The sequence below is a fragment of the Pinus tabuliformis genome, chromosome 1_1 (assembly GCF_031772625.1).
Source record: "Pinus tabuliformis cultivar Carrire ecotype Pingquan chromosome 1_1, CPIR1, whole genome shotgun sequence".
Taxonomy (NCBI): Eukaryota; Viridiplantae; Streptophyta; class Pinopsida; order Pinales; family Pinaceae; genus Pinus; species Pinus tabuliformis.
Genome location: NC_142297.1, coordinates 313143498 through 313170241, shown reverse-complemented (window position 1 = coordinate 313170241; position 26744 = coordinate 313143498).

Genomic DNA, 26744 nt, shown 5'->3' with positions numbered 1-26744 from the left:
TGTGATTCTTGTTGGCTTTCAGTTCCTTCCTACAATAGGTTAATTTTCCTTTGAGATAGCTTTCGTTCATCGGTTAAAAATATTCTTCTGAGAGCTCATAGAAGTTGGCTTGAGCCCTAGCGGACTTGTGCTAGCTGACCAAGTTACAGCTGCGACAAGAGCTAGTACTTGTGCATACAGCACTGTCGCTTCCAAGTTTGTTACGAACTACCGGGTTGATAAAATTAGAGAAGGAAGCTCCAGGAGTTGTAGCATTATTGCTACAATACTGGAGCCCACCATCTTTTTGGTGTCGTTGCCGGGGAAGTGTCAGAGTATTAGTAATTGTTGTTTTTCTTCTATTTTCCTACTCTCGCCTTCTACTAAGTAGTTTATTTCATTTCCATTCTGCAAAAGTAGCATAGACATTTCCTGCTTTCATAGATTAACATTTCAATTCCGCAATTTCATTTTTGCAAGCATAGATTAGCATTTCAATTCTGCAAGCGTAGACTAGCATTTCAATTCCTGCAATTTCATTTGAGCAAAGTAGATTAGTTCTTTCCTGCTTTCATTTCAATTCTGCATTTTCATTTCAGCAAGATAGTTAGTTGTAGATCAATCTGTTTCAGTTTTTGCAGGTACCAGAAAAAACAAAAGCAATCAAAAGTCTTTCCATTTCATGCCTTGTAGGAATCAAGATAAAACAGGCAAATTCTTACCCAACACCCCCACCACATCACTGAGTCACCCTTCTCTCTTCTTTGGTGACAGTGATCCAGAAGAACCTATAGGCGAACCTCCTGAGATATACGAAGATCCTACAGCGGAAGAAGAGTTAGAGACCATTCCATCTAAAGCTATGGCTGATAATAGGGGAGAAGATGAGAGAATAGAAGGTGCCTTCCCCATCCGAGAGACCAATGGAGACATGAAAATGAAGAACATTAGCCCCTCTGCTTTACCTCACTTCCATGGACTGACTACTGAAGATCCTGACACCTTCCTGTTTGAGTTTGTTGTCCTTTGTCGAACCTATGACTATACTGAAGATGAGCAGAAGCTGAAACTCTTCCCCTCAACCCTTAAGGATGCAGCATTACGCTGGTTCATGGGCTTACCTGGGAACAATATCACCACTTGGGCTCAGATGCAGCAAGCTTTCAATACCAAATACCGGGACTACTGTAGGTCCAAGGAAACCAAGGGAGAAATCTTTCGGATGACCATGGGAAATGATGAGTCCTTAGAGGATTACGAGGAAAGGTTCCAACTTAGCTATAAACGGGCCAGGTGCACACTTGACCCTGAATCCCTCAAGTTGGTCCTGCTCCGAGGAGTCCCTGAAGACCTCTTAGATACCCTTCACATGTTAGCTGGAGGAGATATTTACCAACTGCCTTATGAGGACATAAAGACCGTGTTTAGAAACCACTCTAGGGCAGCCCGGAAAAGAGGTAGAGGAAACCTCTTCTCAGCTGGTATTCCTTTCTCCAAACATGAGTTTGCAAATCAATTAGAGGATCTCAAGAGTGAGGTGAGATAGACCATTGCCATGCAACTTGATACATTCTGAATCCAGCAGAAGAAAAAAGAAGCTGAGAGGGCCTTGGCTATCTTCTGCCCTAGGTGTACAAGGAAACACCCTAAGAACGAATGCCCATTACATTTGGTTGAAGTATGTTTTGTTTGTGAGGAGGACCACCCCACAAACCAATGTCCAACCTTACCTAGGCTTAAAGCCATGTATCAAGGGGCAGAAGCCCCCACTGAACCTCTCTATTTCCTCAACCAAAGGAGGCCACAAGGACCTAGACCTTACCATCAGGGGATGCAAGGGACACCCCAAGCTTATTACAGCCCCAACCAATCTACTCCTATACCTTCCTGGGGTCCCCCTACTCATCCTTCCTGGTCTATGCCTCCTCCATGGTCTTACCCACCTCAGTACCATACTCAACCCACTACTCATTCATATCACTCACATGCCCAGTCGCAGCCTCAGTGGAATGCACCTCAATCGAGGTGGAGGCCCCAGTACAATACTCCTCCCGCCATTTTTCCTCCACCACCAGTTCAACCACAACCATTACCTCCTGCTCCTCCAAGGCAACCTCAAATGCCTGCTCAACCGAACCCGAACCCCAACAACAGACAGGCCCAGCAGGTATATACTGTGGAAACATCATGCCCTACCTATGCTGTGGAGATCCAGGAGATCAATCTGCGATCTGCAAAGACTCTTCCAGATCGCCAACCTCCTCCCCCAAAGGACGAGGAAGATAAACAGGAAAGTGAACCAAAGGCTATTCCACCCTTTCCTGAGAGACTAACAGCCACCACACAACCCAACCCAGAGGAGGACGAGCTTCTGGGAGAACTCAAGCAGTTGTGTGTGAGAATACCACTTCTCCAAGCCATCAAAGATGTACCGATATACAACAAACTGGTTAAGGAAAAGTGTTTCAGACACCCAGGCAGGCGAAAGAGAGATGCTTCAACCATCAATGTCATAGGACAACTGTCTGACCTTATGTTGGGACAAGTCATCTGCCCAATGTATCTAGATCCTGGGAGTCCTGTAGTAGATGTCCACATCAATGGCACCATCATACCTCACACCTTGATTGATCTGGGGGCTGCCATTAATGTGATTACCAGAGATACCATGCTCAAACTCAACCTTCAGGGTTCCTGGAGAAAGACCTCGACAGTCCTACAACTAGCAGATCGCTCCACCGTGACTCCCGACGGGATTGTAGAGGATGTCTTGGTCTCTGTTGACTCTTGGGAATACCCTGCAGATTTCTTGGTTCTGCAACCAAAGGCAAAGCTTACTAGATACCCTCTTATTTTGGGAAGGCCTTGGTTAGCCACTGCAGATGCTTACATAAGCTGTCGTGCAGGAAACATGACCATCAAAAATGTTCCTATGTCCAAGCAGCTAGTCCTATACCCTCCTGCCCAACCCTCATTAGAGCATGACCTACCACTTTGGTTGGAGGAAGGAGAAGAGGATGAGGTGTACTCAGCACCTTTGTGCCCCCTAGACACCACTAGGGGAGATCCCCCAACCGAGGATGATTTGATTGAGACCTTGATCCAGAATCCACCTCCCAGTGCACTGTCCTTAGAGGAATTGGTGGAGGATGCCCAAGCCAGCACCTTAGTGGACCTTTGTGTGACTAACCCTGTCACTCCCAGAGTCAAAAATGTGGAGTTCGGCCCTGAGAGAACGTTAAAGATCAGCTCCTCCCTATCTCCTTCCCAGGAAAAGGAGTTGTGTAGTCTGTTGGCCAGTCATCTAGATGCTTTTGCTTGGAGCTATAAGGAGTTGAAAGGAGTCCATCCTTCGGTCTGTACCCATCACATCTACATCAAAGAGGATTGTAAACCAGTTAGGCAACCCCAGAGGAGAATGAATCCAGCCCTTAAGGACATCATCAAGGAAGAATTGCAAAAACTGTTGGATGCCGGATTCATTTACCCCATCTCGGATAGCGAATGGGTGTCCCCTGTGGTGTTGGTTCCCAAGAAAAATGGGAAGTGGAGAATCTCTGTGGACTACCGAGAACTGAATAAAGCTACCAAGAAATAACATTTTCCTCTACCTTTCATAGATCAAGTGTTGGATGGACTGGCAGGAAAGAAGTTTTTCTCTTTCCTAGATGGGTTTAGCGGGTACAACCAGATCCAAATCAGCCCGGAAGACCAAGATAAGACCACCTTCACTTGTCCTTGGGGTACCTTTTCTTACCGAGTCCTTCCCTTTGGACTATGAAATGCTCCTGCCACCTTCCAGAGAGTCGTCTTGAGCATCTTTTCTGAGCTGGTCCATGATGCGGTGGAAATCTATATGGATGACTTCACTCCTTATGGGTCCAACTTCCAGGAAGCATTGTCCAATCTGGGAAAAGTCCTAACCAAATGCATTGAGATGAACCTGTCCCTTAGTCCTGAAAAATGTGAAGTCTTGATGACTGAAGGGACCGTGCGAGGCCATACCATTTCTTGCCAAGGGTTACAGGTGGATCCTAACAAAATTGCTCTCATCAAGAAGGTTTCACCTCCTCAGAAGGTAAGAGATGTCCAAAGTTTCTTAGGATTAGCAGGGTATTATAGGAGATTCATTAAAGACTTCAGCAAGCTAGCCTCGCCATTGTTCAGCCTCTTGGCAAAAGATGTTGAGTTTAAATGGACTGACGATTGTCAGAGGGCTCTGAATGAATTAAAGGACAAGTTGGTGTCTGCCCCATTCTTGAGAGGTCCAAACTGGGCCCTACCTTTCCACATCCACACTGATGCCTCGAACAAAGCCATAGGGGCAGCCTTATGACAAGTTGAACAAAAACTTCCATATGCCATTTACTTTGTTAGAAAAAACTTATCCAAGGCAGAACTGAACTACACTGTAACTGAGAAAGAATTCTTGGCCGTGGTCCATGCACTGAACAAGTTCCGACATTATATCACTGGCTATCAAACATTTGTACATACTGATCATGCTTCAATTAGATATTTAATGAATAAACCAGATGTGAATGCTCGTATTATTAGATGGTTACTTTTATTGCAGCAGTTTGATTTGACTGTCGTTGACAAACCAGGTAAAGAAAATGTTGTTGCTGACTCTTTGTCTAGATTGGATTTATCTGCAGATGAGGATGGAACAGTGGATGACCAGATGCCCGATGAACATCTGTTTGCTATTTCAGTACTCTCTCCATGGTTTGTTGATATAGCAAACTACCTTGTTTCAGCACAGTTCCCTCCGCACCTATCCTCAAGAGAGAAGAGCAGAATCGTCAGAAAAAGTGCCTCGTTCACTTGGATCGGGGGCAACCTGTTCAAGCTTGGCCCTGATCAGATCTTAAGGCGTTGTGTAAGGGAGGAGGAAGTCTTTGAGATCCTCCTCACCTGTCATGATGGGCTTGTGGAGGACATTTTGCAGCAAAGAGGACTGCCTTCAAAATCCTGCAGGCAGGCTACTATTGGCCCACGCTTCATCAAGATGTCAGAAGGTATATCAGCCAATGTGACCGATGCCAAAGGATGGGGAAACTGACTCAAAGGGATGAAATGCCTCTCCAACCTCAAGTGACTCTTGAGCCATTTGAGAAGTGGGGTATGGATTTTGTGGGTCCAATCAACCCTCCTTCGAGGCAAAGGTCTTACATCATAGTGTGCACCGACTAACTGACAAAGTGGGCAGAAACCAAGGCAATCAAAGCAGCGACAGAAGAAAAGGTGGCTGAGTTCTTAAGAGCAAAAATCTTCTACAAATTTGGCTACCCAAGAGAGCTAGTCACTGATCAAGGAAGCCAGTTCACCTCCAACTTAATTGAAGACCTACTAGCTCATCACAAAATCAAGCATAGGACTTCCACCCCCTATCATCCTCAAGCAAATGGGCAGGTGGAAGTCACTAATAGAGCATTGGAAGGGATCTTGACTAAGGTGGTGAGCAGCAGCAGGAAAGATTGGGCAGATCACCTGGTTGAGGCCACATGGGCTTACAACACCACTTGGAAGACCACAACCGACTTCACACCTTATGAGCTGGTCTATGGGAAGAGAGATTTGCTGTCAATTGAATTTGAATACAACACTTTGAGGATGGCAGCTCAGCTGGACCTAGATCTCAGCCATGCCCAACAAGAAAGGTTATCGCAGCTGAATGGATTGGACGAGCACCGAATGTAGGCCCTTCTTCACTCAGAAGTGGTTCAACTTCAGAGGAAGGTGTGGCATGACCAACACCTCAATGACAAGCAATTTCAGCTGGGAGATTGGGCGTTGTTGTATGATTCCAGGCATAAAGATTTCAAGGGGAAGCTGAGAACCAAATGGTTGGGACCATATGTAGTGGAAAAATGTCATGACAATGGATCTGTTCTTATTCGGACCATTGATGAGGAGGCCATCCCCATGCTTGTCAATGGGCATCAACTGAAGATCTACAGGAAACCTCTCTCAAGACAAGAATTCATCAAAATTGTGGAAAAATCATTGCTAGTCATAGAGAATGGTTCTGCCTCTATTTTGGGCATGCCCTGAAGATTTAAAAAATAAATAAATAAATAAAGATCCTTGGGTGAAAACCTCTATGAGGCTCCCAAGGCAGATGGTAGGGGTGAAAACCTCATTGAGGCGCCCCTACTGTCTTTCAAAAAAAAAAAGAGGTTTGAAAAAGACCCTTGAGTGAAAACCTCTCTGAGGCACTTAAGGCATATGGCAAGGGTGAAAACCTCATTGAGGCTCCCCTGCTGTCTATCAAAAAAAAAAAAAAACAATAAACAAAAAACAGGGACAGCAAGTTCACAATGTGGAAATGCATGCAAATTGCAGGTATTCTATGAAGGAAAAGAGGTCCCTCAACTCAAAGACAAGGGTCCTTATTATGCTGCCAGGTGACCTCACCAGCACCCCCTCCGACAACACTCATCTTCTCCAAGGTATGGGCACAATTTCATCACAGCTTAGTCTTCTACAGGAAGCTACAGACTTTCTACAGGAAGTTTTGTATTTCTACAGGAAACTTACTGTAGAAGTTTTGGACAGCCCAGAACTAATTGTGTGGGGAGATCTAATGACCAAGGTTCGGCATGGAGGCATGCAAGCTACTATTTTCTCCATCACACACTGCTATCACCTCCTTCTACCACCCCAGTTGCCATGCAATGAAACTCCCTGCACAATCAAAACAGATCATTGAATTATCAAGAGGAAGCGATTCTCAAATGGAAAAAGATGTCGAGATGTCATGCAATACTCATCACCGCTATCCAAGGGCCCTGCGAGCGTGATCATGATGCCACTATTTTCACCGTTCAGCATGCACCCGAGGAGGAAAAACTACTACAGGACATCCTACAGGAATCCCGTAGCAGTTCAGCCAGCTAGAGTGTACACCATGAAATCGCCTGCAACATCCAATAATAAAGCAGGCACATGCACCACTTGCAGCCAAGTAATAATCATCGTAACCATCAGCAGCCTGCGAAAAGGAAGGACCTCCGGGCCTGTGCAAATAGCAACAGCAAGCAAATCTAATCATCATCGTCCTAAAACCTGGGAAATCATGTCGCGGCCGCACAGGTAAGTGCCTCGCCCTTTCTTTCGTCGAATTACATGAATAATACTTTGAAATGTTTGCAAGTATGAAATGAACGGGTTGAGCAGTCGTATGGCCATTCAACTGGCCACGACGACCAGTCAGATGGTCTAGTCAGATGTGTAAAATGGTGGTCGTGGCAAAAAGAACGGGTAGTGGACACGTGAGAACCGTCAGTTGGGGAGAAGCACGTTTTAACAGAAATGACGGTGGCGAATCTGCGGAGAATGATGCAACAGTCAGGGAACTTGCAGTGGAATGAGTAGATGACGTCGTCCAACAGTCTGGCAGGGATAGCTCACCCCCGCGCCACGAATTCCGTCGGATTCAAATCTATCGGCTAGATTGCCACCCCACGCATTTATCATTAGCCATTTAGAAGTCGAGTGAGCGTCCGAATTCCTCTGAAGCTCGTTACTCCAAGTCTTCGGCCTGTTCGAACGTCTGGTAGCGGCACAGAAGGTGCAGAACCACTGCAGTGGTCTCCAGAACCCGTGCGCTGCTTCTACAGGAAAGCTATGCTACAGGAAGCTCACTGCCACAAGGAAAATTGGGCTCTTCACGTCAAAGGTGGCGAATTGGAGAAGGTAAGCCTGACCTATGCCTCCCATGCAATTGGTTTCGAGGGTGGCGGAGTCGACGTTCTACAGTCTGATCATAAACATTGCAAGCATTGTCTTCCATTTGCATGAGTTGTCGTCGAAGTGTATGTAAGGTTTTCTACAGGAAGTGATTTTTAAGGCTCATCTATAGATAGTCCTCGCGAATTGTGTGCGTGGCAGAAGCGTAATTCTACGCTCTGTCCCAAAAGGCTAGTTTTTGAATACGCACCCGCCACCTCCAGCTAACGTAGCAATTTTTCACCATGCCAGGTGGATTCATCAGAAAGGAACCGACCGACTCAAAGAAACTAAGGGAGAACCCTCAGGTGGTAGAGTTGTTCACTCGTGCACAATGGATGTCATTCTGCGACAAACTTCAAGGATATGATGATGAAGTGGCAGAGGAGTTCTTGCGGGCTCTGAACCCAAAATCAAAAACGCTGGCCACTGTCAATTTCAGGGGTTTGAGTCTCAGACTCACCCCACAGTTCATCAGCCGAGTTACTGAGCTCCCAATGTCGGTACCATGGGACAAAGAAGAGAGGAAATTAGGCCAGAAGGCTAAAAAGGAGTTCTTTCCACCAGAGGAGCAATTCTCAGAGGACAAGAACGGGGTTCGTAGAACTAGCTTACTGCCACTTTGGAACGAGGTCAGCCTCCAAATTATGAAATACATCACGTGCGAAGGACGGTTTAGAATTGTGTATGGGTACCATTTTCGGCTACTCACAGAATTAAGGCATCAGATGGACCTACCTGTAGAGAACAAACTAAGTATTCCATACTTTCTGCTGCAGTCTGTGACTGAATGTGCCACCAAGTTGAAAGAAGGCACACCAGACCAGGTAGCTCATCACGGGCTCATTAAGCTCCTCGTGGAGGATGCACTCCACACATACAAAGTCCCTCTCTCGTGGGAAGCCTTCCGAAATTTGACTAAGGATGGCGATATAAAAATGTTGACCGAAGAGCTTGGTTCCTCCAGCAGCGAGGAGAAGGAGTCATTACCCACAGAGAAGAAAGAAAAAGGCCAGAGACCCACAGCCAAAGTACCGAAGAAAGAGCAAAAGGAGAAACAAGAGAAAAAGGTTACCAAAGAGAAGGATGACACACCCATGTTGACGCCCAGAGAGAAGAGGTTACAAAGTAGGGTGGACAAGATTGAGCAGGTCCACGTCAGTAAAGGCACCTCGACAGCAGCCTCGACCAAGTCAAAAAGAAAAACACACTCAGCAAAACAAACTAAAACGGTGCCACCTGTTTCTACAGGAAAACCAAAACCGGCTTCTACAGGAAGCCAGAAATCAGCTGATAAAGGGCCTTCTACAGGAAGCCCTGAGAAAGGAAAACCCAAGGAAAAGAGAGCTGACATTCTTGCAAGGGAGGCAGCAGCCGTGCTGGCCGCCCTCAGTACACCTCCTAAGCCAAAGGAAAAGAGAAAGAGGGAGGCCCCTCTATATTTTAAAGCTAGGAGAAGTGTGAGAATCAAAACGGGCAAGCCACAGCCTCCATCCAGCAGCCCAATTACTATAGAGGATGCCCCTACTTCACCCAGGGAGAGGTCCCCCTCAAATATATCAGTCACCTATGAGAGGGGGAGTCCGAAGACAACCACGTGGAAAGAAAGAATGGATAGGTTGGCTTCAGAAGCCCGGCTACAGGATGCTAAGGCCGCTCTATAGGAAACCTTAGCCCGGCTCAAGGAAACAGAGAGGATGGAGGGAGAAGCACCCTCATCACCACCAAGGGAAGATGAAGTAGAACCACCAAGAGAAGAAGAGAAAGAGCATATTCCGGAGCCTAGCCCTCAGCCAAGTCTGAGCTCATATTATAACTTCTTAGAAGCTGGCAAAATTATACCACAGAAATTCACTGTGCCACTGTTCTTTGCATTGGAGGAAGAGAGAGTACGAACCCACACGTGGATGAAAATAGCCAAATCAAAAGGTGTGGCAGACATAGGCCCCTTGGAGGAGAAACTCAAGGAGGCAAGAAAGGAATTAGCTATGGCTAAACACGTGGCAAATTGCCAGCGGGCGTTCCTACAGGAAGAGAACGAAAAACTTAGACTGCAGCTATAGGAGCTAAGGAGAGGAATGGGCACATCCTCAAGGGACATCACAGCAGAATAGCAAGGCAGAGAAGGACTCCAAGCTGGTCTTGGGGAGCCAACCTCGCATCTACAGGAAACAGAATTGCAAGCGCAAATTGAGGTACAAGCTCTCAAACAGCAGCTGCAGCAGAAAGAGGCACAATTGGCCTGCATGGCCAGTTCGGCCATGGATGCTATACAATGCAGACATCCAGCCAAATCATATGGCCTGTACCTGAGAGACCAGTGGCTGCAATTTCAAATCAATACCTTGGCGCAAAGGGGTATCTCTCAGCTCCAAGACCCATAGCAGTTCACTGAATTATGCAATACCAGTTCATCAGAGGATAAGGCCAAACTATCGGAGTTCTACCTCCATAATTTGGCCCTTCCTAATGTGACTTCATGGGATCCCAACACAGTCTTAGGGGATATGCAGTTAATGGCATTTGCCTCATGGTTGAACCATGAAGACAAAAGAGCAGCAGAAGCCAAAGTGGTCATGAACCGGGAGCTGAATGAGCCATTACTAATTAGAGCAGAGCCAGGGGATCCAACTACATTAATATCGGCACACCAACACTTATCCACCAACCCTCAAGCTTTATTGAAATATATGGATCAGCAGGCCTAGGCCATAGCGCATTTCGAGGATATGGAGAGACTGTTAGGGGACAACTATACTCAAGCTTGCACCCGCCGATGGAACACATTGGCCCACAGTCTAAAAATCAGGGAATATCACACTCCAACTCGAATGAGGGAAGCTCTAGTACGGGTGCCCCTCTACAAGAAATCTATGCAGAACCTCCAGGCCAGCTGGATTGGCCTCAAGCTAAGCCCACCTCTACTGTTAGGATTGATGGAAGGCAGCACAGAGAAAGATGAGCATGAACAGTGGGAAGAGGTGGAAAGAAAGGTTGGGTTCCATGTCAATAAGGAGGACACTACTGCAGAAGCTTGGGATGTGAGGGTGGCAGTGAAGGCAATGAAGGACGAGGAGCTGGATTAGTTGCTCAAGGATGAGCAATCATTTTAGCTGGGGGGTGATGATGAGCCCCAAATTTGGTAACATTTTGGGCTCATTTGGCCTAACTACCCTTGCTCAACCCTTCATTTTTCATAACTTATGCATCATTTTTTAGTATATTTATGTCATTTGTACGAATGAGGGCAGTCAGTATTCCTAAGTGACTAACACGTGCTTATTTTAGGTTTTTTTACATTTAATGGAGCAAAACCACGAAGATGAGGGCTAGGAGACAACCAAGATGTGATTGAGATTTTTTAGGAAGGTTGTCCACAGCATTGAATGGCCTTCCTCGTGATCTTCACCCCCAACTCCGAGCTCCAACAGTCACCACCACCGAGTTAGAAGGCAGCCAAACAGATTTTGAGGAAGCAACAAATCACTCTTAGTTTGGTCAGCCAAGCCCCACTGATTTAGGAGGCCAGCTTGGGGCCTCAAGATGTATAAATGATAGGGCTGTAGCCTTCAAGAAAAGACTTTTGAAACCTTGTTGCATATTCTGAACTACGAGCTGATAGCTCTATTTTGCTCTTTTGTAAGCCATTTTTGGCATGTTATTTGACTTATGACTATTATCTTTTAATGAAAAGCAGGCAGATTTGAGTTCAGTTCTGAGTTCTTAAAGGAGCCATAGCTCTCGGGGTTGGGCCCAACCTGAGAGCCTAAGGTCTCCTTCCTTTGTATTGTTACCTTTCTTTCAGCATTGTATTTCTTTTCCTTTACATGCATTTGGAAACGCAGTTTGCTGAGTTGAATTTCTTGGTGTGGTTAAGTAGGTTAGTTTCATGAACAGAGTTGCTTCAGTAGTTTAGAATAGAGTAAGGAGATTGGAGTTAATAAGAGTTCCAAAAATGGTTGACTGCACACTCACTTTCACCTCTGTTTAGGGACTGGAATTGCAGACAGTGCCACCCACCAAAAACATTGTTTTACATGTTCATGCAATCTTTGATGCAATGTTTTCGTTTGTAGAAGTGTCCATGCGTTCAAATCTTGTGGAATGATTCTTTGCTTCAGTACCATGCATGATTTTCCTTAAAAATAACGTTGTTGTTCTTTGGTTTTATAAAAACAATTAGAATAGGTTGATGAAATTTCGGTTATGTGCAGGACGTGGATGATTTGTTTCATTTACACTGTGCAGCACTACTCCCTCACTCCCTTATCCTTCTAAGTCGTGCTTAGGCCATCTACTCATCTCCCAGTTAGACCACTTGCCTCCCAACTCTTCTATTACCCACGTTATCCTACCTTTTCAGCCTTCCATTCCCTCTACTCTCCTTTAGACCAACCAGCTTAGCGCACCCCCTCTTCATCTCATCTCTCTGTCACTGAGTCCTTACAAGCTCCCTCCCTACCTCCCTATCCATCCATGCAACCTCTTCCACTCATCCATCACCCAAAAATCTGATTGTAGAACATCCTGTAGGAATTACTGAACTTCCTGTAGAAATCCTGAACATCCTGTAGAACCCCTGCAGACTTCTTGTAGAAGCTCATAAATACGGTTGCTAGGAATCTAAACTTTGTGAACTTCTCTGAAAGGATGTTAGGGACTCCTTAGACCCTCTCTGAGCCTTCTTGACCTCTTCCAAGCATTCCTCCCCTTGATCTATCCCTGCACAGTAAAGACCCAGTTAGAAGCACACGCATAATAATTCCAACAACGTGAACAAAAATACAAAAATATGTTTTCTTTAAATCAAAGTAGTCTAGACACATGCATCTCACATTCCTAGAAGTAATGACATCTCTTTTAGTAGTTTGCATTCCCACCTTTGCATCAGTAGGACTAGTCGGTAGAATTAGGGTTTGCTAGGGTTTGTGATTCTTGTTGGCTTTCAGTTCCTTCCTACAGTAGGTTAATTTTCCTTTGAGATAGCTTTCGTTCATCAATTAAAAAGCTTCTTCTGAGAGCTCATAGAAGTTGGCTTGAGCCCTAGCGGACTTGTGCCAGCTGACCAAGTGACAGCTGCGACAAGAGCTAGTACTTGTGCATACAGCACCGTCGCTTCCAAGTTTGTTACGAACTACCGGGTTGATAAAATTAGAGAAGGAAGCTCTAGGAGTTGTAGCATTATTGCTACAATACTGGAGCCCACCAGCTAGCCCTAACCACTCTAATGGAGCTCCATAGAATTTTGGGCCTCGCAAATGCTTATCAGAGGTTCGTGTTGGGATTCTCCCATTTCACTTTGCCTTTGAGTTAGATTACTAAGGGCAGGGTGAAAGAAAAATTTTCTTCGTTCGAGTCCCAACATAAGGCATTCATTGAGTTGAAGCACCGCCTCTGCTCTGCACCGATACTCACACTGCCAAACTTGTAGCAGCCATTTGAAATTGAGAGAGACAACTCAGACTATGCTGTTGGTGCAGTGCTCACCCAGCACAAGCATCCAGTGGCCTATCATAGTGAGGCACTTTCCAATACAATTCTGAAGTACCTCACCTATGATAAAGAGATGTATTCCATCATGCAGGCTTGTCGATAGTGGAAGCACTACATTCTGGGGAAGGAGATAGTCATCCACACCGATCACCGACCTCTTCTTTTTATACAACATAGGGGAAGTTGTAGAACAATCGCCATTAGAAGTAGTCTACATATCTACAACGATTATGCTTGAACATTAAATACAAAAAGGGCAGCACCAATCATGTTGCAGACTACCTCAGCCAACCCTAGTTGTAGCAATAACTATATAAAATCTTGTCGATTCACAAGCTAATGCAATTTTCTAAAGCAAGAGACAAGAATCTACTTCTACTATTTATAGCGGAAGCACATAAATATTGAGCAAAACAATAATCGATAGAGGAAGAGAATCAAGGGAACATAACACAATAAATATCTGGGGAAAGCCACAGCTCAAAACCTCACTGTCTGTATTGTATTAATCCTGAAAATCAAGATGAAATTACAATGCTTGTTCTTTCAAGAACAATCCCAGCACTCAACAAAGTCAATCTCCAACTGATGAGCAAGAAATAGGCCAACATATTAGCCAATTTACCAACTCTCCAAGTACATATTTCCTTGCGCAATTCCTAAGGATGATTAACCCATCTTAAAGGGAAATCAATGCTTCCAAAACTGTGCAATCCCTTCAAGGGTCAGTTCTTAAATGAATGCACTGTCAGTGAAACTCAGAAAAACCTAAAACAAATAGTACATTCTTCTTGCACTCTAGTCTCAACTGGGTCTTTCTCTGATTCGACAAGCATGAGTTTCTGATGAGTGAATCTTTAGTTAACTAGAGTAGCACTGGTGGACTTCATTAGTGACACCATTAACTGTTAACTCACTACTAGTTCCTCAATCAATTTGGAACTAATTTAACTAAATTGAACTCAGTAAACTGAGTTGTCTAATTATAACTCAAAAGTAACTCATAGTGGACTCCTACAAAATAGGGAGAACATACACATGACAACAGAAACACTTCCAACTCGAAATTCATAAGCTTGTCATGTTTAATAAACGTAATTAACTATTTACAAGTTGCTATGAGAATAGAATTTGAATTTAATTCACAGTTTAATTCAAGGACAAATCAAGCTGGAATCTCTTGTTTCCATTTCTCAACATTGACTACTATTCTCAACTCTTGTGGTCATGAGACCTCTGGATGGCCACAAATATACAAAAATGATCCATAGTTCACCTCCACATACCAGATGCTAGTATATGGAAAGAAAGTTCATTATTTCCATCTCTAGGATGCATTATAAGGCTCCCTCGGCCACCTTTGTGTTCCTTCATGTGAGCATGCCAAGGTGATTTGAGAGGTGCACTAAAGTCAAGTCGCAAGACACTTTGGTGTGGAGAAAAATGTGGTTGTACCACAAAAGTACTTTTACTGGCCTAAACTCCAACTCGATGTTGGGAAATATATCAGATCTTACACTCCCTGCGCTATCGGCAAGCCAACCATCAAGAAGCAAGGCTTGTACACTCCTCTACCTACTCCCAGCCAGTCATGGGAATCCATATCCATGGAATATATGTCTGGTTTGGGCTATGTTGAAAAGAAAGAATGGTATTCCAGCAATATCTCTTGGGTATCTTGTTCATTTTGTCATAAGAGAGGACATGAGGAGGCAAATTGTTGGGATTTTCATCCGGAATTTGTACCATCTTGGTTTCTAAAGAAAAAGGAGGACATGAAATGCAAGACTTCTAAACAGAGATGAGCAAGTTTAAGAAGAGACTAAGACAAGTTATTCACGCCATTCAAGTTCTCCTCGCCAGGCTTATAAGATAAAAGACAACCATAAGAGGTATAAGCGTCCCAATTATTCAAAGGATTTTATTATTTCAAAAAACATGATGGTTTGAATAACATGTTGTGGAATGTTTTTCCTTTCACTTTTTTTCATGCACCTAACCATTGTGTAGCTAAGTGCCACAAAAGGAAAGAATTATTCAAGAAGATGAATACGTCAATTGGAATTGACACCAAGAAGGGAAATTCTCATCCAAGTTTAAAGACATTTGTGCCAAGAAAATCTCACAAAAATTTTTGCACTCATTACAACATAAGTGGGCACTGGATTGAAAAGTGTTGGAAGTTTCATCCACATCTTCATCCAAAGAAGGAAAAACAGGTAATGGAACCACCTGCAAGGTGTAGAGCGATAACTAGGGTCTCTCACACCACCAATTATTCCACATTATTAAGTCAATCCAGGATCGTTTTGTTCTTTCAAGGAGTAACTCAATCCGAGGCTGTTCTGTCCAAGTAGTGCTCGGTAGTACAGCGTTCTAATAACTTGAAAGGAAACAAACACTAAGTTGTCACTAAACCAATTCAGGAAATGAAATCACACAAGGCAAATGATCAGTCAAGGGTGCGGAACCAATAACCCTTCCCTTTAGAAACTGATAAAGAAAGAAAACCAAAGCATGGCTTATAGGTCAGGGAGCTAAGCAGCGTCTTGCTGGGCTCACGACAGCCTTAGGCCTGCTATCACGTGAAAGCAATGAAGGCAAACTAGCGGAAGTAAAACGGAACAACAATTCTTAAAATGGAACAGCAGTAATGAAATGGAACAGCAGTAATGAAATGGAACAACAGTAATGAAATGGGACAGCAGTAATGAAATGGAACAGCAAACTATCATAAACAGGAAACGCCAATCATATAAAATGGAACAGCAAACCCAAATGGAACAGCAACCCAAAAGGAACAGCAAATCCAAATGGAACAACAAACCCAAAAGGAACAGCAAATCCAAATGGAACAGCAACTCCAAATGGAACAGCAAATCCAAATGGAACAGCAAACCCCGAAGTATGTACACGGTCTATACTACTGCAGCGATCCGAGAGTAATGTGTGATGTGACTGTGTTTCTGAACAAGATAATATTATCTCCAAGCCTCACAAATACTTATTTCATATGAATCCAATAATGATAACATTCATACCAATAACTTGTTGTAGAAATGGATGCAATTCGAATAGATTCAGTTTGTGTAATACAGAGACGTGAATTAAAGAACTTATTCAGATTCAAATATTAATTAACAAACATAGTCTATCAGAGCAAAGAGATATCGGATTACTGTAATGAAAGAAATATGCAAACCACACAAATCACCGTATGATACAACAGCGAGTGACCGTCGGAGCTGGGCCCTTGGCTACGATGGTACACTGCTTAGAGTTACTTCAGATGTAGAAACGAAGTGAACACCAAATCCTTTATATTGATTGCATTAACAAAAGTGTACAAAATCAGATCTTACAAAAGCTCAGTGATCAAAATCGTTTTGAGTTTTTAATTATAATAACAGTCGTCCCCCCACACTCAATGGCGTGGTACCTTTATATAACAGAAATGACGGAGATGTCTAGATACAAAAGATAAACTTAAAGCAGCGATCCCTCAGGATCGAAGATCCTGAGGGATTCGCTAATCGTTCGGGTCTCCTCTTTCCTTCTTGCGTTCTCCATCACGATATCCTGCTTTCTTTTCCTGGATTATTCGGCTCCAATTTTGCTTGATCTTGTCCGCATCCGGTTCCTTGTCGACGGGGTAGCGGTTACTTTCTTTGCGCTTCTTGTTTTTACTCGATAATTCCCTATTTCTGCGTCTTTCTGCATAGAAAACATCGATTATCAGTGATTGAGCTTTGTTTGTCTATTTTCACCCAATTTACCAAAACCCTTATATTTTTAGGCTCATAATGCAGAAAAGATCAGAAATAGTATTGAAAAACCACTAGATTACTTATCAAAAAGCATACCTTCCAGGTGCTCCACACACCCCCCTGCTTACCCTGTTTCATGTCCTCATGAAAACGTTGTAATTGACATGCATGGCTGTGAGAGAGTAGGCCGGAGAAGGGATCTCACGAAGAGGCCGACAACCATGATTAGCAACTAGATGGTCAAAGAACTGGTCTAACTGATCTGCAGGCATCTCATATAGAGCCTGATATCCAGGTGCAGGATGCCAAACAATTGGGCTGCGAAACCGATACCCCAACCAAAATGGTCCTGCTCGCAGAATCCGCTCCCCATAGAGACTCAATCGACTGGCAGCCAATTCAAAATTCTCAAAGTTAAAGGGTTCCCTGAGCTGGATGTTTGGGTTAGAGGTTCGGTAGCGAAGCTTTGCAGCATGGAAGGCCTGATCTTTAATAGTCAGGAAATACTCCAGACCATTTCGGACCAAGTCTCCATGCATGGGACCTAATATCTTCATGACACCTGGGATCCTCATCATACTCCTATGCTCTCTCCATAATGCTGCTGGGTCCCTAGGTTCAGCTCGTACCCAAAGGTATAAACTATTTTCTTGCCTCTGAAAGATGTTTTAAGCTTTAAGCCATTTTAACTGATTCACCCCAAATGAGATAAAGGTTTGAAATTGTATATCGCCAACGAAAGGGCTAGGATTCAAATCAGTTCCCTGGTCTAAGTCAAGATTGTGCAAGTAGAATTCACATAACAACCTTTGAACTTTAACTCCATAGTGCTTGCAGCAATCTATAAAATCATTAACAGTGTTGATATGGATAGGTGCTCCTGCCCTAACAGCTTTTATTTTTAATCTCAAATAACGTTCAAGCAAAAACAAAGCATAATTTTTAGCAGGGGCTCTACAAGTCAAAACATCAGCATACAAGGAACACAAGGTATCCATCTGCTTAACAACACTATCTAGTCGACGAGTTACCTTAGCAACCTTTTCCTGCTCCTTCTGCCATCCTTCAAAGGCCTGGCTCTCAGACTGACTAATGTTTCGAAGTTGCTGTTGGAGCTCCTCATATCTTTCCTTGGGGACCGTCTGTTCTCGCAACTGCTCGGCCTCCTGCTGGGCTTCCTTCATCATTTTATGCAAGGTCCTAGTCTTCGGGTCTTTCTTCCACAGAGTCGTAGAAGCTGGAAGTTTAATCTGGACCTTCCTATTGCGTTGTTTGGAATTTAGGACCCGAATTACACCCGAGGGGGGTGTTTCCGTTTGAACCTCTTTGCTATCCGTCTCCTTTTTGATGCAAACAAAGGGTTGGTGTGGTCTTCCTACCACCGGAGCCTCTTGTTGTTCCATTGGAATGTCCATTCGTTCCTCCGGGCCAGATGGAACAGCAGTTTCCATTGGAACAGCACCCTGTTCCTCATTAACATTCGGAACAACGGACTGTTCCTCAACAGTAGGTCTCCTGATGGGGTTTCGTCCTTCAAAACGAACCCTAACCCTCGGGGTCCTCGCTGCCGTGGTCCTTTTCTTTTGCCTTGCAGTTTTTTGTATTCTCAGACTGGCTTTCAACATTCTAATTTGTTGCCGAAGTCTGGCTATCGTGCCCAGCATCCTCTGGTGCTTCTTCTTCAATTTTGCAATTTCCCTAGCCTCGGCAGAGGGTTTGGCCTTTAATTTTACTTCTTCTTCCTCTCCTGGAACATCTTCCGGTGCCCTGGGGACAGATTGTCCCGAATTGATGTCTTCTGCTTCATTACCAGGCAGGTTTGCTTCCCCTGCTTCTTCTGCATGCCCTTCCCCAGGTAATTCTTCTTCTGCGGGACCATCAGGGATGCCTCCTGGACTGGAGGCTTGGCCGTATTCTCCCATATTGGCCAGAACTGCTGCCAATTCCTCTTCTCCTGGATGGTCTTGCAACGGGCTACCCATGGATTGTGCATTTTCTTCTTCAATTCCTTCTTCTGGCTGGTTAGTTCCAACCTCTAGTTGCTCAGCATTTCCTTCGGGTAATTCACCTTCCTCTTCCGAAGGTTCATCCTCGATTTCGATTGGTTGGGTCGCAGTTTTCTGAATCTTTTCCAACCTTCCCCGTATTCGAACCAATCGAGCTGACTTCCTGGGTCTTTCCGGCAGGTTGGGAGTGCCAACAGGTTCTCTAGGTTCCTCTAGTCGTTCCGGCGTATCGGAGGATTGCTTCCGTTTCGACACAGCATGTTTTTCTGCCGCCGACTTCTTACGTTTCTCTGATTGTTCCGGCGTGCTAGAGGACTGCTTTCGTTTTGAAACAGCCTGCTTTTCTGCTGCTGGCTCCTTGTGTTCTTCTGAACGTTCCGGTGTGCTGGAGGTTCGAGGTAAAGCCAGTCCCATTTTGACTGTTTCGACCAATTCCTCCCAGGTGTCTTGCTGTTGGGCAAGACTGTGGCTTATTATTAGCCGAATCAGTCCGTGGTGGCTAACAACCGTCTCTGTGTGCTGAGCCTTCTTCAAACTTCGGGCCGCATCATGTAATAATGAATTTAAAAAGGCAGGGAGATTTACAGAGCATTTTCCCTTCAAAACAGCTAGAAGTTTCAAGTGACGAGCCCTTACCACATCTTTTCTCCCTTCGCAGGTGATATAGCTCTGCACTATCTTCGCCAGCTCGGTCCAGGGTTCCCCCAGTGTTGTCGGCAGAACTCCTTTCCCTTTGATTGTCAGACTTTGGCCTTCGCTTTGGAAAATTTCCATCGCTTTCTGCAGTCTTTCCTTCTTCAGCTCCCATCTGGGTCCAACAGCTGGTAATCCTGTGGTTTCTGCAATAATGTCCTTCGTGACTTCTATCCGCTTTCCTCCGACTATAGAGTGGTTTTCCTGCAGATTTTGTAGGAATTCCAACGCTACAGCCTCGTTCGATTCTTGCAGGCGGTTGAAGTAATTCAACCATCCTGCATTTTCCAGAATTTCGCGGGCAGCAGCAGACGCGGTGAGCTTGTGTGGTTCACTTCGGATTGTTTTCCCGCCCATAGCTTACTCTCAGGAATGAACTCGGGAATGACACAGCAACTGTCCGCAGTATTTACCGAACAGAGAGGATACTCGATGCTATTTTTAGGAAGGATTTTCGCAGAGCATGCAGCAAAGAGAAAGATCGTGGATGGCAGTCCGTAGAATGAGATCATCATACCGTTAAATCGTGTTATTATTTTGCCCGAATGGTGTGCAGCCACGTAACTATTGGAGTAATGAGGTCACCTCCCCCCCCGCGATCTGATAGGCTACCCCCAGCCGTCAAAGAGAGGAGCAGCAGCCAGTCGGGAGTCAAATCATAAAGTACAGCAGGTGGAAATTATGCCATGTTGTAAAAAGACAGTGAAGTACCGAAATCGAGGCAGAAAAATGGATCGCTTTTAAGATAAGCCAGTGTGATATAATGAGGAACCGAGGGTTGGACGTCTATCAACCGTACGAAGTCTCCAGTAGTCATTGTCAATTCCGTTGCCATGATTGGTGATAATACTCATGCGATAATTATATCAGGGTGTGACATATGATACATGCAAAGGAAATAAAAGGCAAACAGACTTAATATCATACCTGTTGGTGTAAATATTACGACTTTAATGCCATTAACAGAGATCTGCTGCCAACAGGTGTTCATAACCTTGGCAAAGTTGTTTATCTCACCCTCCGGAACCATTATCCTTTGTGTATCTACTGAAGAGTGCTTTGTCAAAATGCAGGCCATTATGCTGGCTTGGTGACCAGATAACCATAATGCCATTCACAAGGTAGGCACGAAACGTGGTCAGGCCGGCTCGTGATGAGACCTCCTGTTCCAAGGTTTGCTTGTTATTTTTCCTTTGGACCATATCCCTGGTGTGGTGGTCGTAATGGGAATGCCACTTCGCTTCCATCCTTATGATCATGGTAGGCTGGCTCTGAATGAGACCCCCTATCCTGCATTTGACGATTTCATGTCTTATTCTTATTTTTTCTTTTATTCTTCTTTTGTAGCACACTTCTTTTTTCTTTGTTCAATTACACATAAGGGTGGTTCCGCACTCCTTAAGAGCGGGGAATGGTGGAAGAAGTCTTACAATGCCAACAGACAGATATAAATGTTTGCTCATATTCCTCAGTAATGATCAAGAAAGTTTTTAGGGAAATCGTCATGATAACAATTGCCAAACCATGGTTCGGGAACAAGATAATGACAGTAAAGACGAAAGTTAATGTCGCCCCTCTTGTCTTCTTATATCTGCTGACTGTTAAAACAATAGCGATTTATGATATGCAGGTTTCGGTATAACATGCTTTTATGTTCATTGCATAATGTCATTGCTATATCTAAAGGATTTAGGAGAGCATAATCGCAAAACGTCCAAATAGGAGCAGAAAGGTTCTGATGGTGTCTTCTCTGCACTGAGCGTGTGGATGATTGGTCTTGCGGAAAATAGCGGAATTAACCACATTCTGCATCTTGAAAAAAAGGAATATGCGAGTGCTGTTCCTTTTCGCAAAGGAACAACAAAGCACAAAAAAGTGTTGTTCCTTTTCGCAAAGGAACAACAAAAATGCACACGGGTTGTTCCTTTTCGCAAAGGAACAGCAAAAATCCACACGGGCTGTTCCTTTTCGCAAAGGAACAGCAAAAATTCACACGGGCTGTTCCTTTTCGCAAAGGAACAGCAACAATCCACACGGGCTGTTCCTTTTCGCAAAGGAACAGCAAAGCCAAAAAGTGTTGTTCCTTTTCGCAAAGGAACAGCAGAACAAAAAGTGCTGTTCCTTTTCGCAAAGGAACAGCAAAAATTCCAACACGCCAAAGTGCTGTTCCTTTTCGCAAAGGGACAGCAAAAATTCCAAAACGCAAACGTGTTGTTCCTTTTCGCAAAGGAACAGCAAAAATTCGAAAAGAAAAACGTGCTGTTCCTTTTCGCAAAGGAACGGAAAAAACAACAAGTGCTGTTCCTTTTTGCAAAGGAACAGCAAAACAAAAAGTGTTGTTCCTTTTGAAAAGGAACAGCAGAATCACACAAGTGTTGTTCCTTTTAAAAAGGAACAGCAAAATCAAACGAGTGTTGTTCCTTTTAAAAAGGAACAGCAAAATCAAACCAGTGCTGTAAGAAATAAGGTAACCAAAATACTGCAAGCAAAAGATGAAAAGAACATATGTACAGGATGTTATGTACAAATTATGAAAAACAAATTGCTTAAGTTATGGGTGAGGAAGATTTCATTTCCTCCCCTAGGATCTCCAAATCAGTATCTTGCTGAAACTGTTGACAAAAGGATTCCCGAGTAAGGGGTCTTCGATAGAGACGAACTCAGTGGCCATTTACTTTGAACGTATGTCCAGAACCGTCAATCGTGGTCAGAGTGAGGGTCCCATTGTCGTGCACCTTCTGGATCTCATATGGTCCTATCCAGCGAGTCTGGAGTTTCCCCGGGAAGTCCTGGAACCGAGAATCGTATAACAGAGCCCAGTCTCCTTCATGGAAGACTTTATTCTTTATAAGTGCATCGTGCCACTTAGCTCGCTGTTGTTGGATTAATGCTATGTTTTGTAATGCAGAGAGCCTAATCTCATCCAATTCGTTGATTTGTCGTAGTCGATTGATCTGTGCCTCATTCAGATCTAGGCCGACTTCTTGTGCAGTTCGTAGTGTTTGGATCTCAAATTCGATAGGAAAGATTGGTTGTTTCCCAAACACCAATTGATAAGGTGAATAGCCTGCCGTACTTCTCCATGTAGTTCTATAAGCCCACAGAGCTTCAGGTAGCCGAGCAGCCCAATCACGCCTGTGTGATGCGATGGTCTTTGTTAAGATTGACTCAATTATCTTGTTACTGTTTTCTACTTGTCCATTTGCCTGCGGATGGTAGGGGGTAGTAATCTTATGTTGGATATGATAATTGTTAAATGTTGCAGCTAGTTTGTTTCCAACAAATTGTGGTCCACCATCTGTAATTACTTCTCTTGGAAGTCCATAACGTATAAACAAATGGAACAAAAATTGTATTACCAAGTCTTCTGTAGCCCTAGCTAATGATTCAGCCTCAACCCATTTAGTAACATAGTCTGTTGCCACCAGGATGTATGTCCTTTGGTTTGATGGTGGATTAATGGGCCCGACGAAATCGAGAGCCCATCGTTCAAATGGCTCAATAACCACTTGTGGTCTCAGAGGCATTTCATCAGCTTGACCAGGTTTTCCTGCTCGTTGGCAGCTATCACAGGCCTGCACAAATTTTTTCGCGTCCTTAAAGATTGTAGGCCAATAGTACCCTGCCTGTAGTATCTTATGTGCTGTTCTCTTGTCGGCAAAGTGCCCCCCGCATGGTCCACTGTGACAAGCCTTTAAGATGTCTAGGATCTCATCCTCTTGAATACACCTTCTGATTTGCATGTCTGCCCCTGTATGGAATAAATGGTCTCCAATCCACGAAAATCGTGTGCTTTTTTGAACAATTTGCTTTCGTTCCTAAGGGGTTAGGTGTTTTGGTAACTTACCTACTGCAAGGTAATTGGCGACGTCAGCATACCAGGGTGTTCGAATGGCAATGGCAAACAGATGTTCGTCAGGGAATTGATCTTCCACGGCTGCTGCTTCGCTTGATTTGGGTATTCTTGAGAGGAAGTCGGCTACAGGGTTCTCCTTGCCGGGTCGATCCTTAATTGTGATGTCAAACTCCTGCAACAGGATCAACCATCGAGTTACTCTAGCATTCGTGACAGGTTTGTTTGCTAGATATTTAATAGCAGAGTGATCTGTATATAACACAACAGGGTAACCTGTAATATAATGCCTAAATTTATTAACAGCATGGATTACAGCCAAAAATTCCTTTTCAGTAACAGTATAATTGAGTTCAGCAGAGGATAAATTTTTGCTAATATAGTAAATAGCGTATGGCTTCTTATCCTCTTCCTATCCTAGGACTGCACCGATTGCTGTATCCGAGGCATCCGATGAGATCTGGAATGGCAGATTCCAGTTTGGTCCTCGAAGGACTGAAGCAATTGACAGCAACTCTTTCAATTCTCTAAAAGCCTGGGCACATTTATCTTTCCACAAAAAATCGACATTACCTGTCAGAGCATACAGAGGTGCTGCAATTCGTGAATAATGTTCTATAAAACGTCTGTAATATCTGGAAAATCCAAGGAAACTACGTACCTCTGTTTGAGTAGTGGGGGTAGGGATGAGAAAAAGAATCTGAATTTTAGCAGGGTCTACCTGGATGCCAGCTGCTGAAATGTAGTGCCCTACGATGATTCCTTCCGTCATCATCATGTAGCACTTCTCGTGGCTCAGGCAGAGTCTGGTAGCAATGCAGTGTTGTAGAACTTTTTCCAGGGTATCCAAAGCTGGATCAAATTCATCCCCATACGGTGTGAAGTCGTCCATATACACCTCAAGTCCATCGTTTATTAGATCTGCAAAAATACTAAGAATAGCCCTTTGAAATGTAGCAGGGGCGTTACATAGGCCGAAGGGTAATACACGATAGGCAAACGTTCCCCAAGGGCATGTAAAGGTAGTTTTATCCTGGTCTTCAGGGGCAATTTGGATTTGATTATATCCACTGAAGCCATCCAAGAAGGAGAAAAATTTCTTCCCTGCTAACGTGTCCAATACTTGATCTATAAATGGGAGGGGAAAGTGATCCTTTTGTGTAGCCTTGTTTAGCTCCCTGTAATCGACGCAAATCCTCCATTTTCCGTTTTTCTTTGGTACCACCACAAGGGGAGAGACCCATTTACTGTCAGAGATAGGGTAAATAAAGTTAACATCTAAGAGCTTCTGAAGTTCATCTTTCACTATCTCTTTTAGGTGAGGGTTGAGTCTCCTTTGTGGCTGACGGACAGGTCTTGCGTCTTTCTCTATATAGATGTGATGGGTGCATAATTGAGGATCAATCCCCTTCATGTCGGGGTAATCCCACGCAAATGCATCTTTGTATTTTTGTAACAAATTAACAAGTTTTATCTCTTGATCTGGTGTAAGATTGGCGTTAATATTCAGAGTTTTACCAGGTTCAATTTCCACTACTTTAGTATTAGCAACAGCAGTTACTGGTATTGTCTGATCATGTGGATCTTTTAAGGGATCTTCTTCTAGCTCACTGTCAAATGCTGCCTCTATCATAAGACACTGCATATGTTTTCTAGCTTCAGTTTGACTAATAAAATTGTTAATGGCGTCGTCTTCTGTTTGATCTTTGAAATCTAACGCCTTCTGTATAGTTAATGGAGATCTAATATTGTTAGCGAGATATGATACAGGATAAGAGTTAGTTTTAATCATTGGCAGGCTTGGCTGAGCTGGAGGGTACAGAATTAAATTTTTGACATCGGGTCCTTTAGCTATAGTCATGTTTCCCTGTCGACAGCCAATGTAGGCATCGGCAGTAGCAAGCCAGGGTCTGCCTAGGATTAACGGATGTCCATCTAGTCGGGTTTTAGGATTAATTACCAGGAAATCTGTGGGATACTCCCATGAATCTACGGAAACCATGACATCATTCAGAGTACCTTCTGGTCGAACCACAGATCGATCTGCCAATTCTAACAGAGTAGAGGTAGGTTCTACTGACGTAAAGCCAAGCTTTTGGCAGGTGGAGGTTGTCAAAATGTTGATTGCAGCTCCCAGGTCGACTAGAGCGTTAGTCAGGTTTTGGCCATAGATTTGAACGGTTACAATTGGGTTCCCGGGATCTTCATATTTGATAGGTGTCTCCTTTCCTGATAATAGGTCGGATAAAGTACCAACTACTTGGACTCTAGGGTTAGTATTTGTATTCCTCCTTGATTTTTTGATGCATAATTCCTTTATGGTTTTCGCATATATAGGAATATCTTGTATAGCTTGGAGGAATGGAATCTTTATATACAAATTTTGTAATTCTCCCAGAATGTCAAAGTCTGGAGGTTGTATAGTTTGAGATATGACTAATCGTTCTGGGAAAGGAGGAGAGGATGTGCTTGCTTGCTTATTGTTTTGCTCTTTGTTTTCATCCTCCCGTTGTGGGGGTTGTTCTACAGGTAACTGATTTTCAATATGAACCATTTTGTCTCCCTCTGTTTCTACTATTCGTCCCGATCTCAACTGAAGATCGTTGCACTCCCTTAGGTCAGACTCAATCTCTGATGTGTCTATGATTTGAATGGATTGGACTGGCCTATTATTAGGATTGGGGTTGGGTTGGGCTGGGAGTTGCGGTCTCAGATTAGACTGGGAATTTTGTGGTAAGGCTGGCAGAGTTGGTTGAGGGAGTGGGATTGATCCTGCTGGCTGATATGTCGGTCTTGGCCAGCTTGTCTGCCAGGATGAGCCTTGCAAAGTGGAAGGGGTCCACTGTGGAGGATAGGAACTATTCTGCCAATATGGTGGAGGATAAGGGTAGTTTGGCCAACCAAATTGGGACATCCAAGGATTCGTAGTAGGAAACATTTGAGGTGACCAATTTGAAAACAGGGGTTGGGACTGATTTTGCCACATGTTCTGTTGCTGAGTGTTGAACTGCGGGGGTTGAAAAGAAGAGGAGGGGTCTGAAAACATACCTGGTTGCCTAGGCTGCCATTGACGACGCTGGTTAACAAAATATGCTGGTTCTGACTCCTCTTCTGCTTCTTTGTATACTGCCTTCAAACCAGAAAGTGAAGGGCAGCTTTCGGTCAGGTGGTCCTTGGTGCAGATAGCACATATTTGGACTGTATCCAGCGGGCATTCCT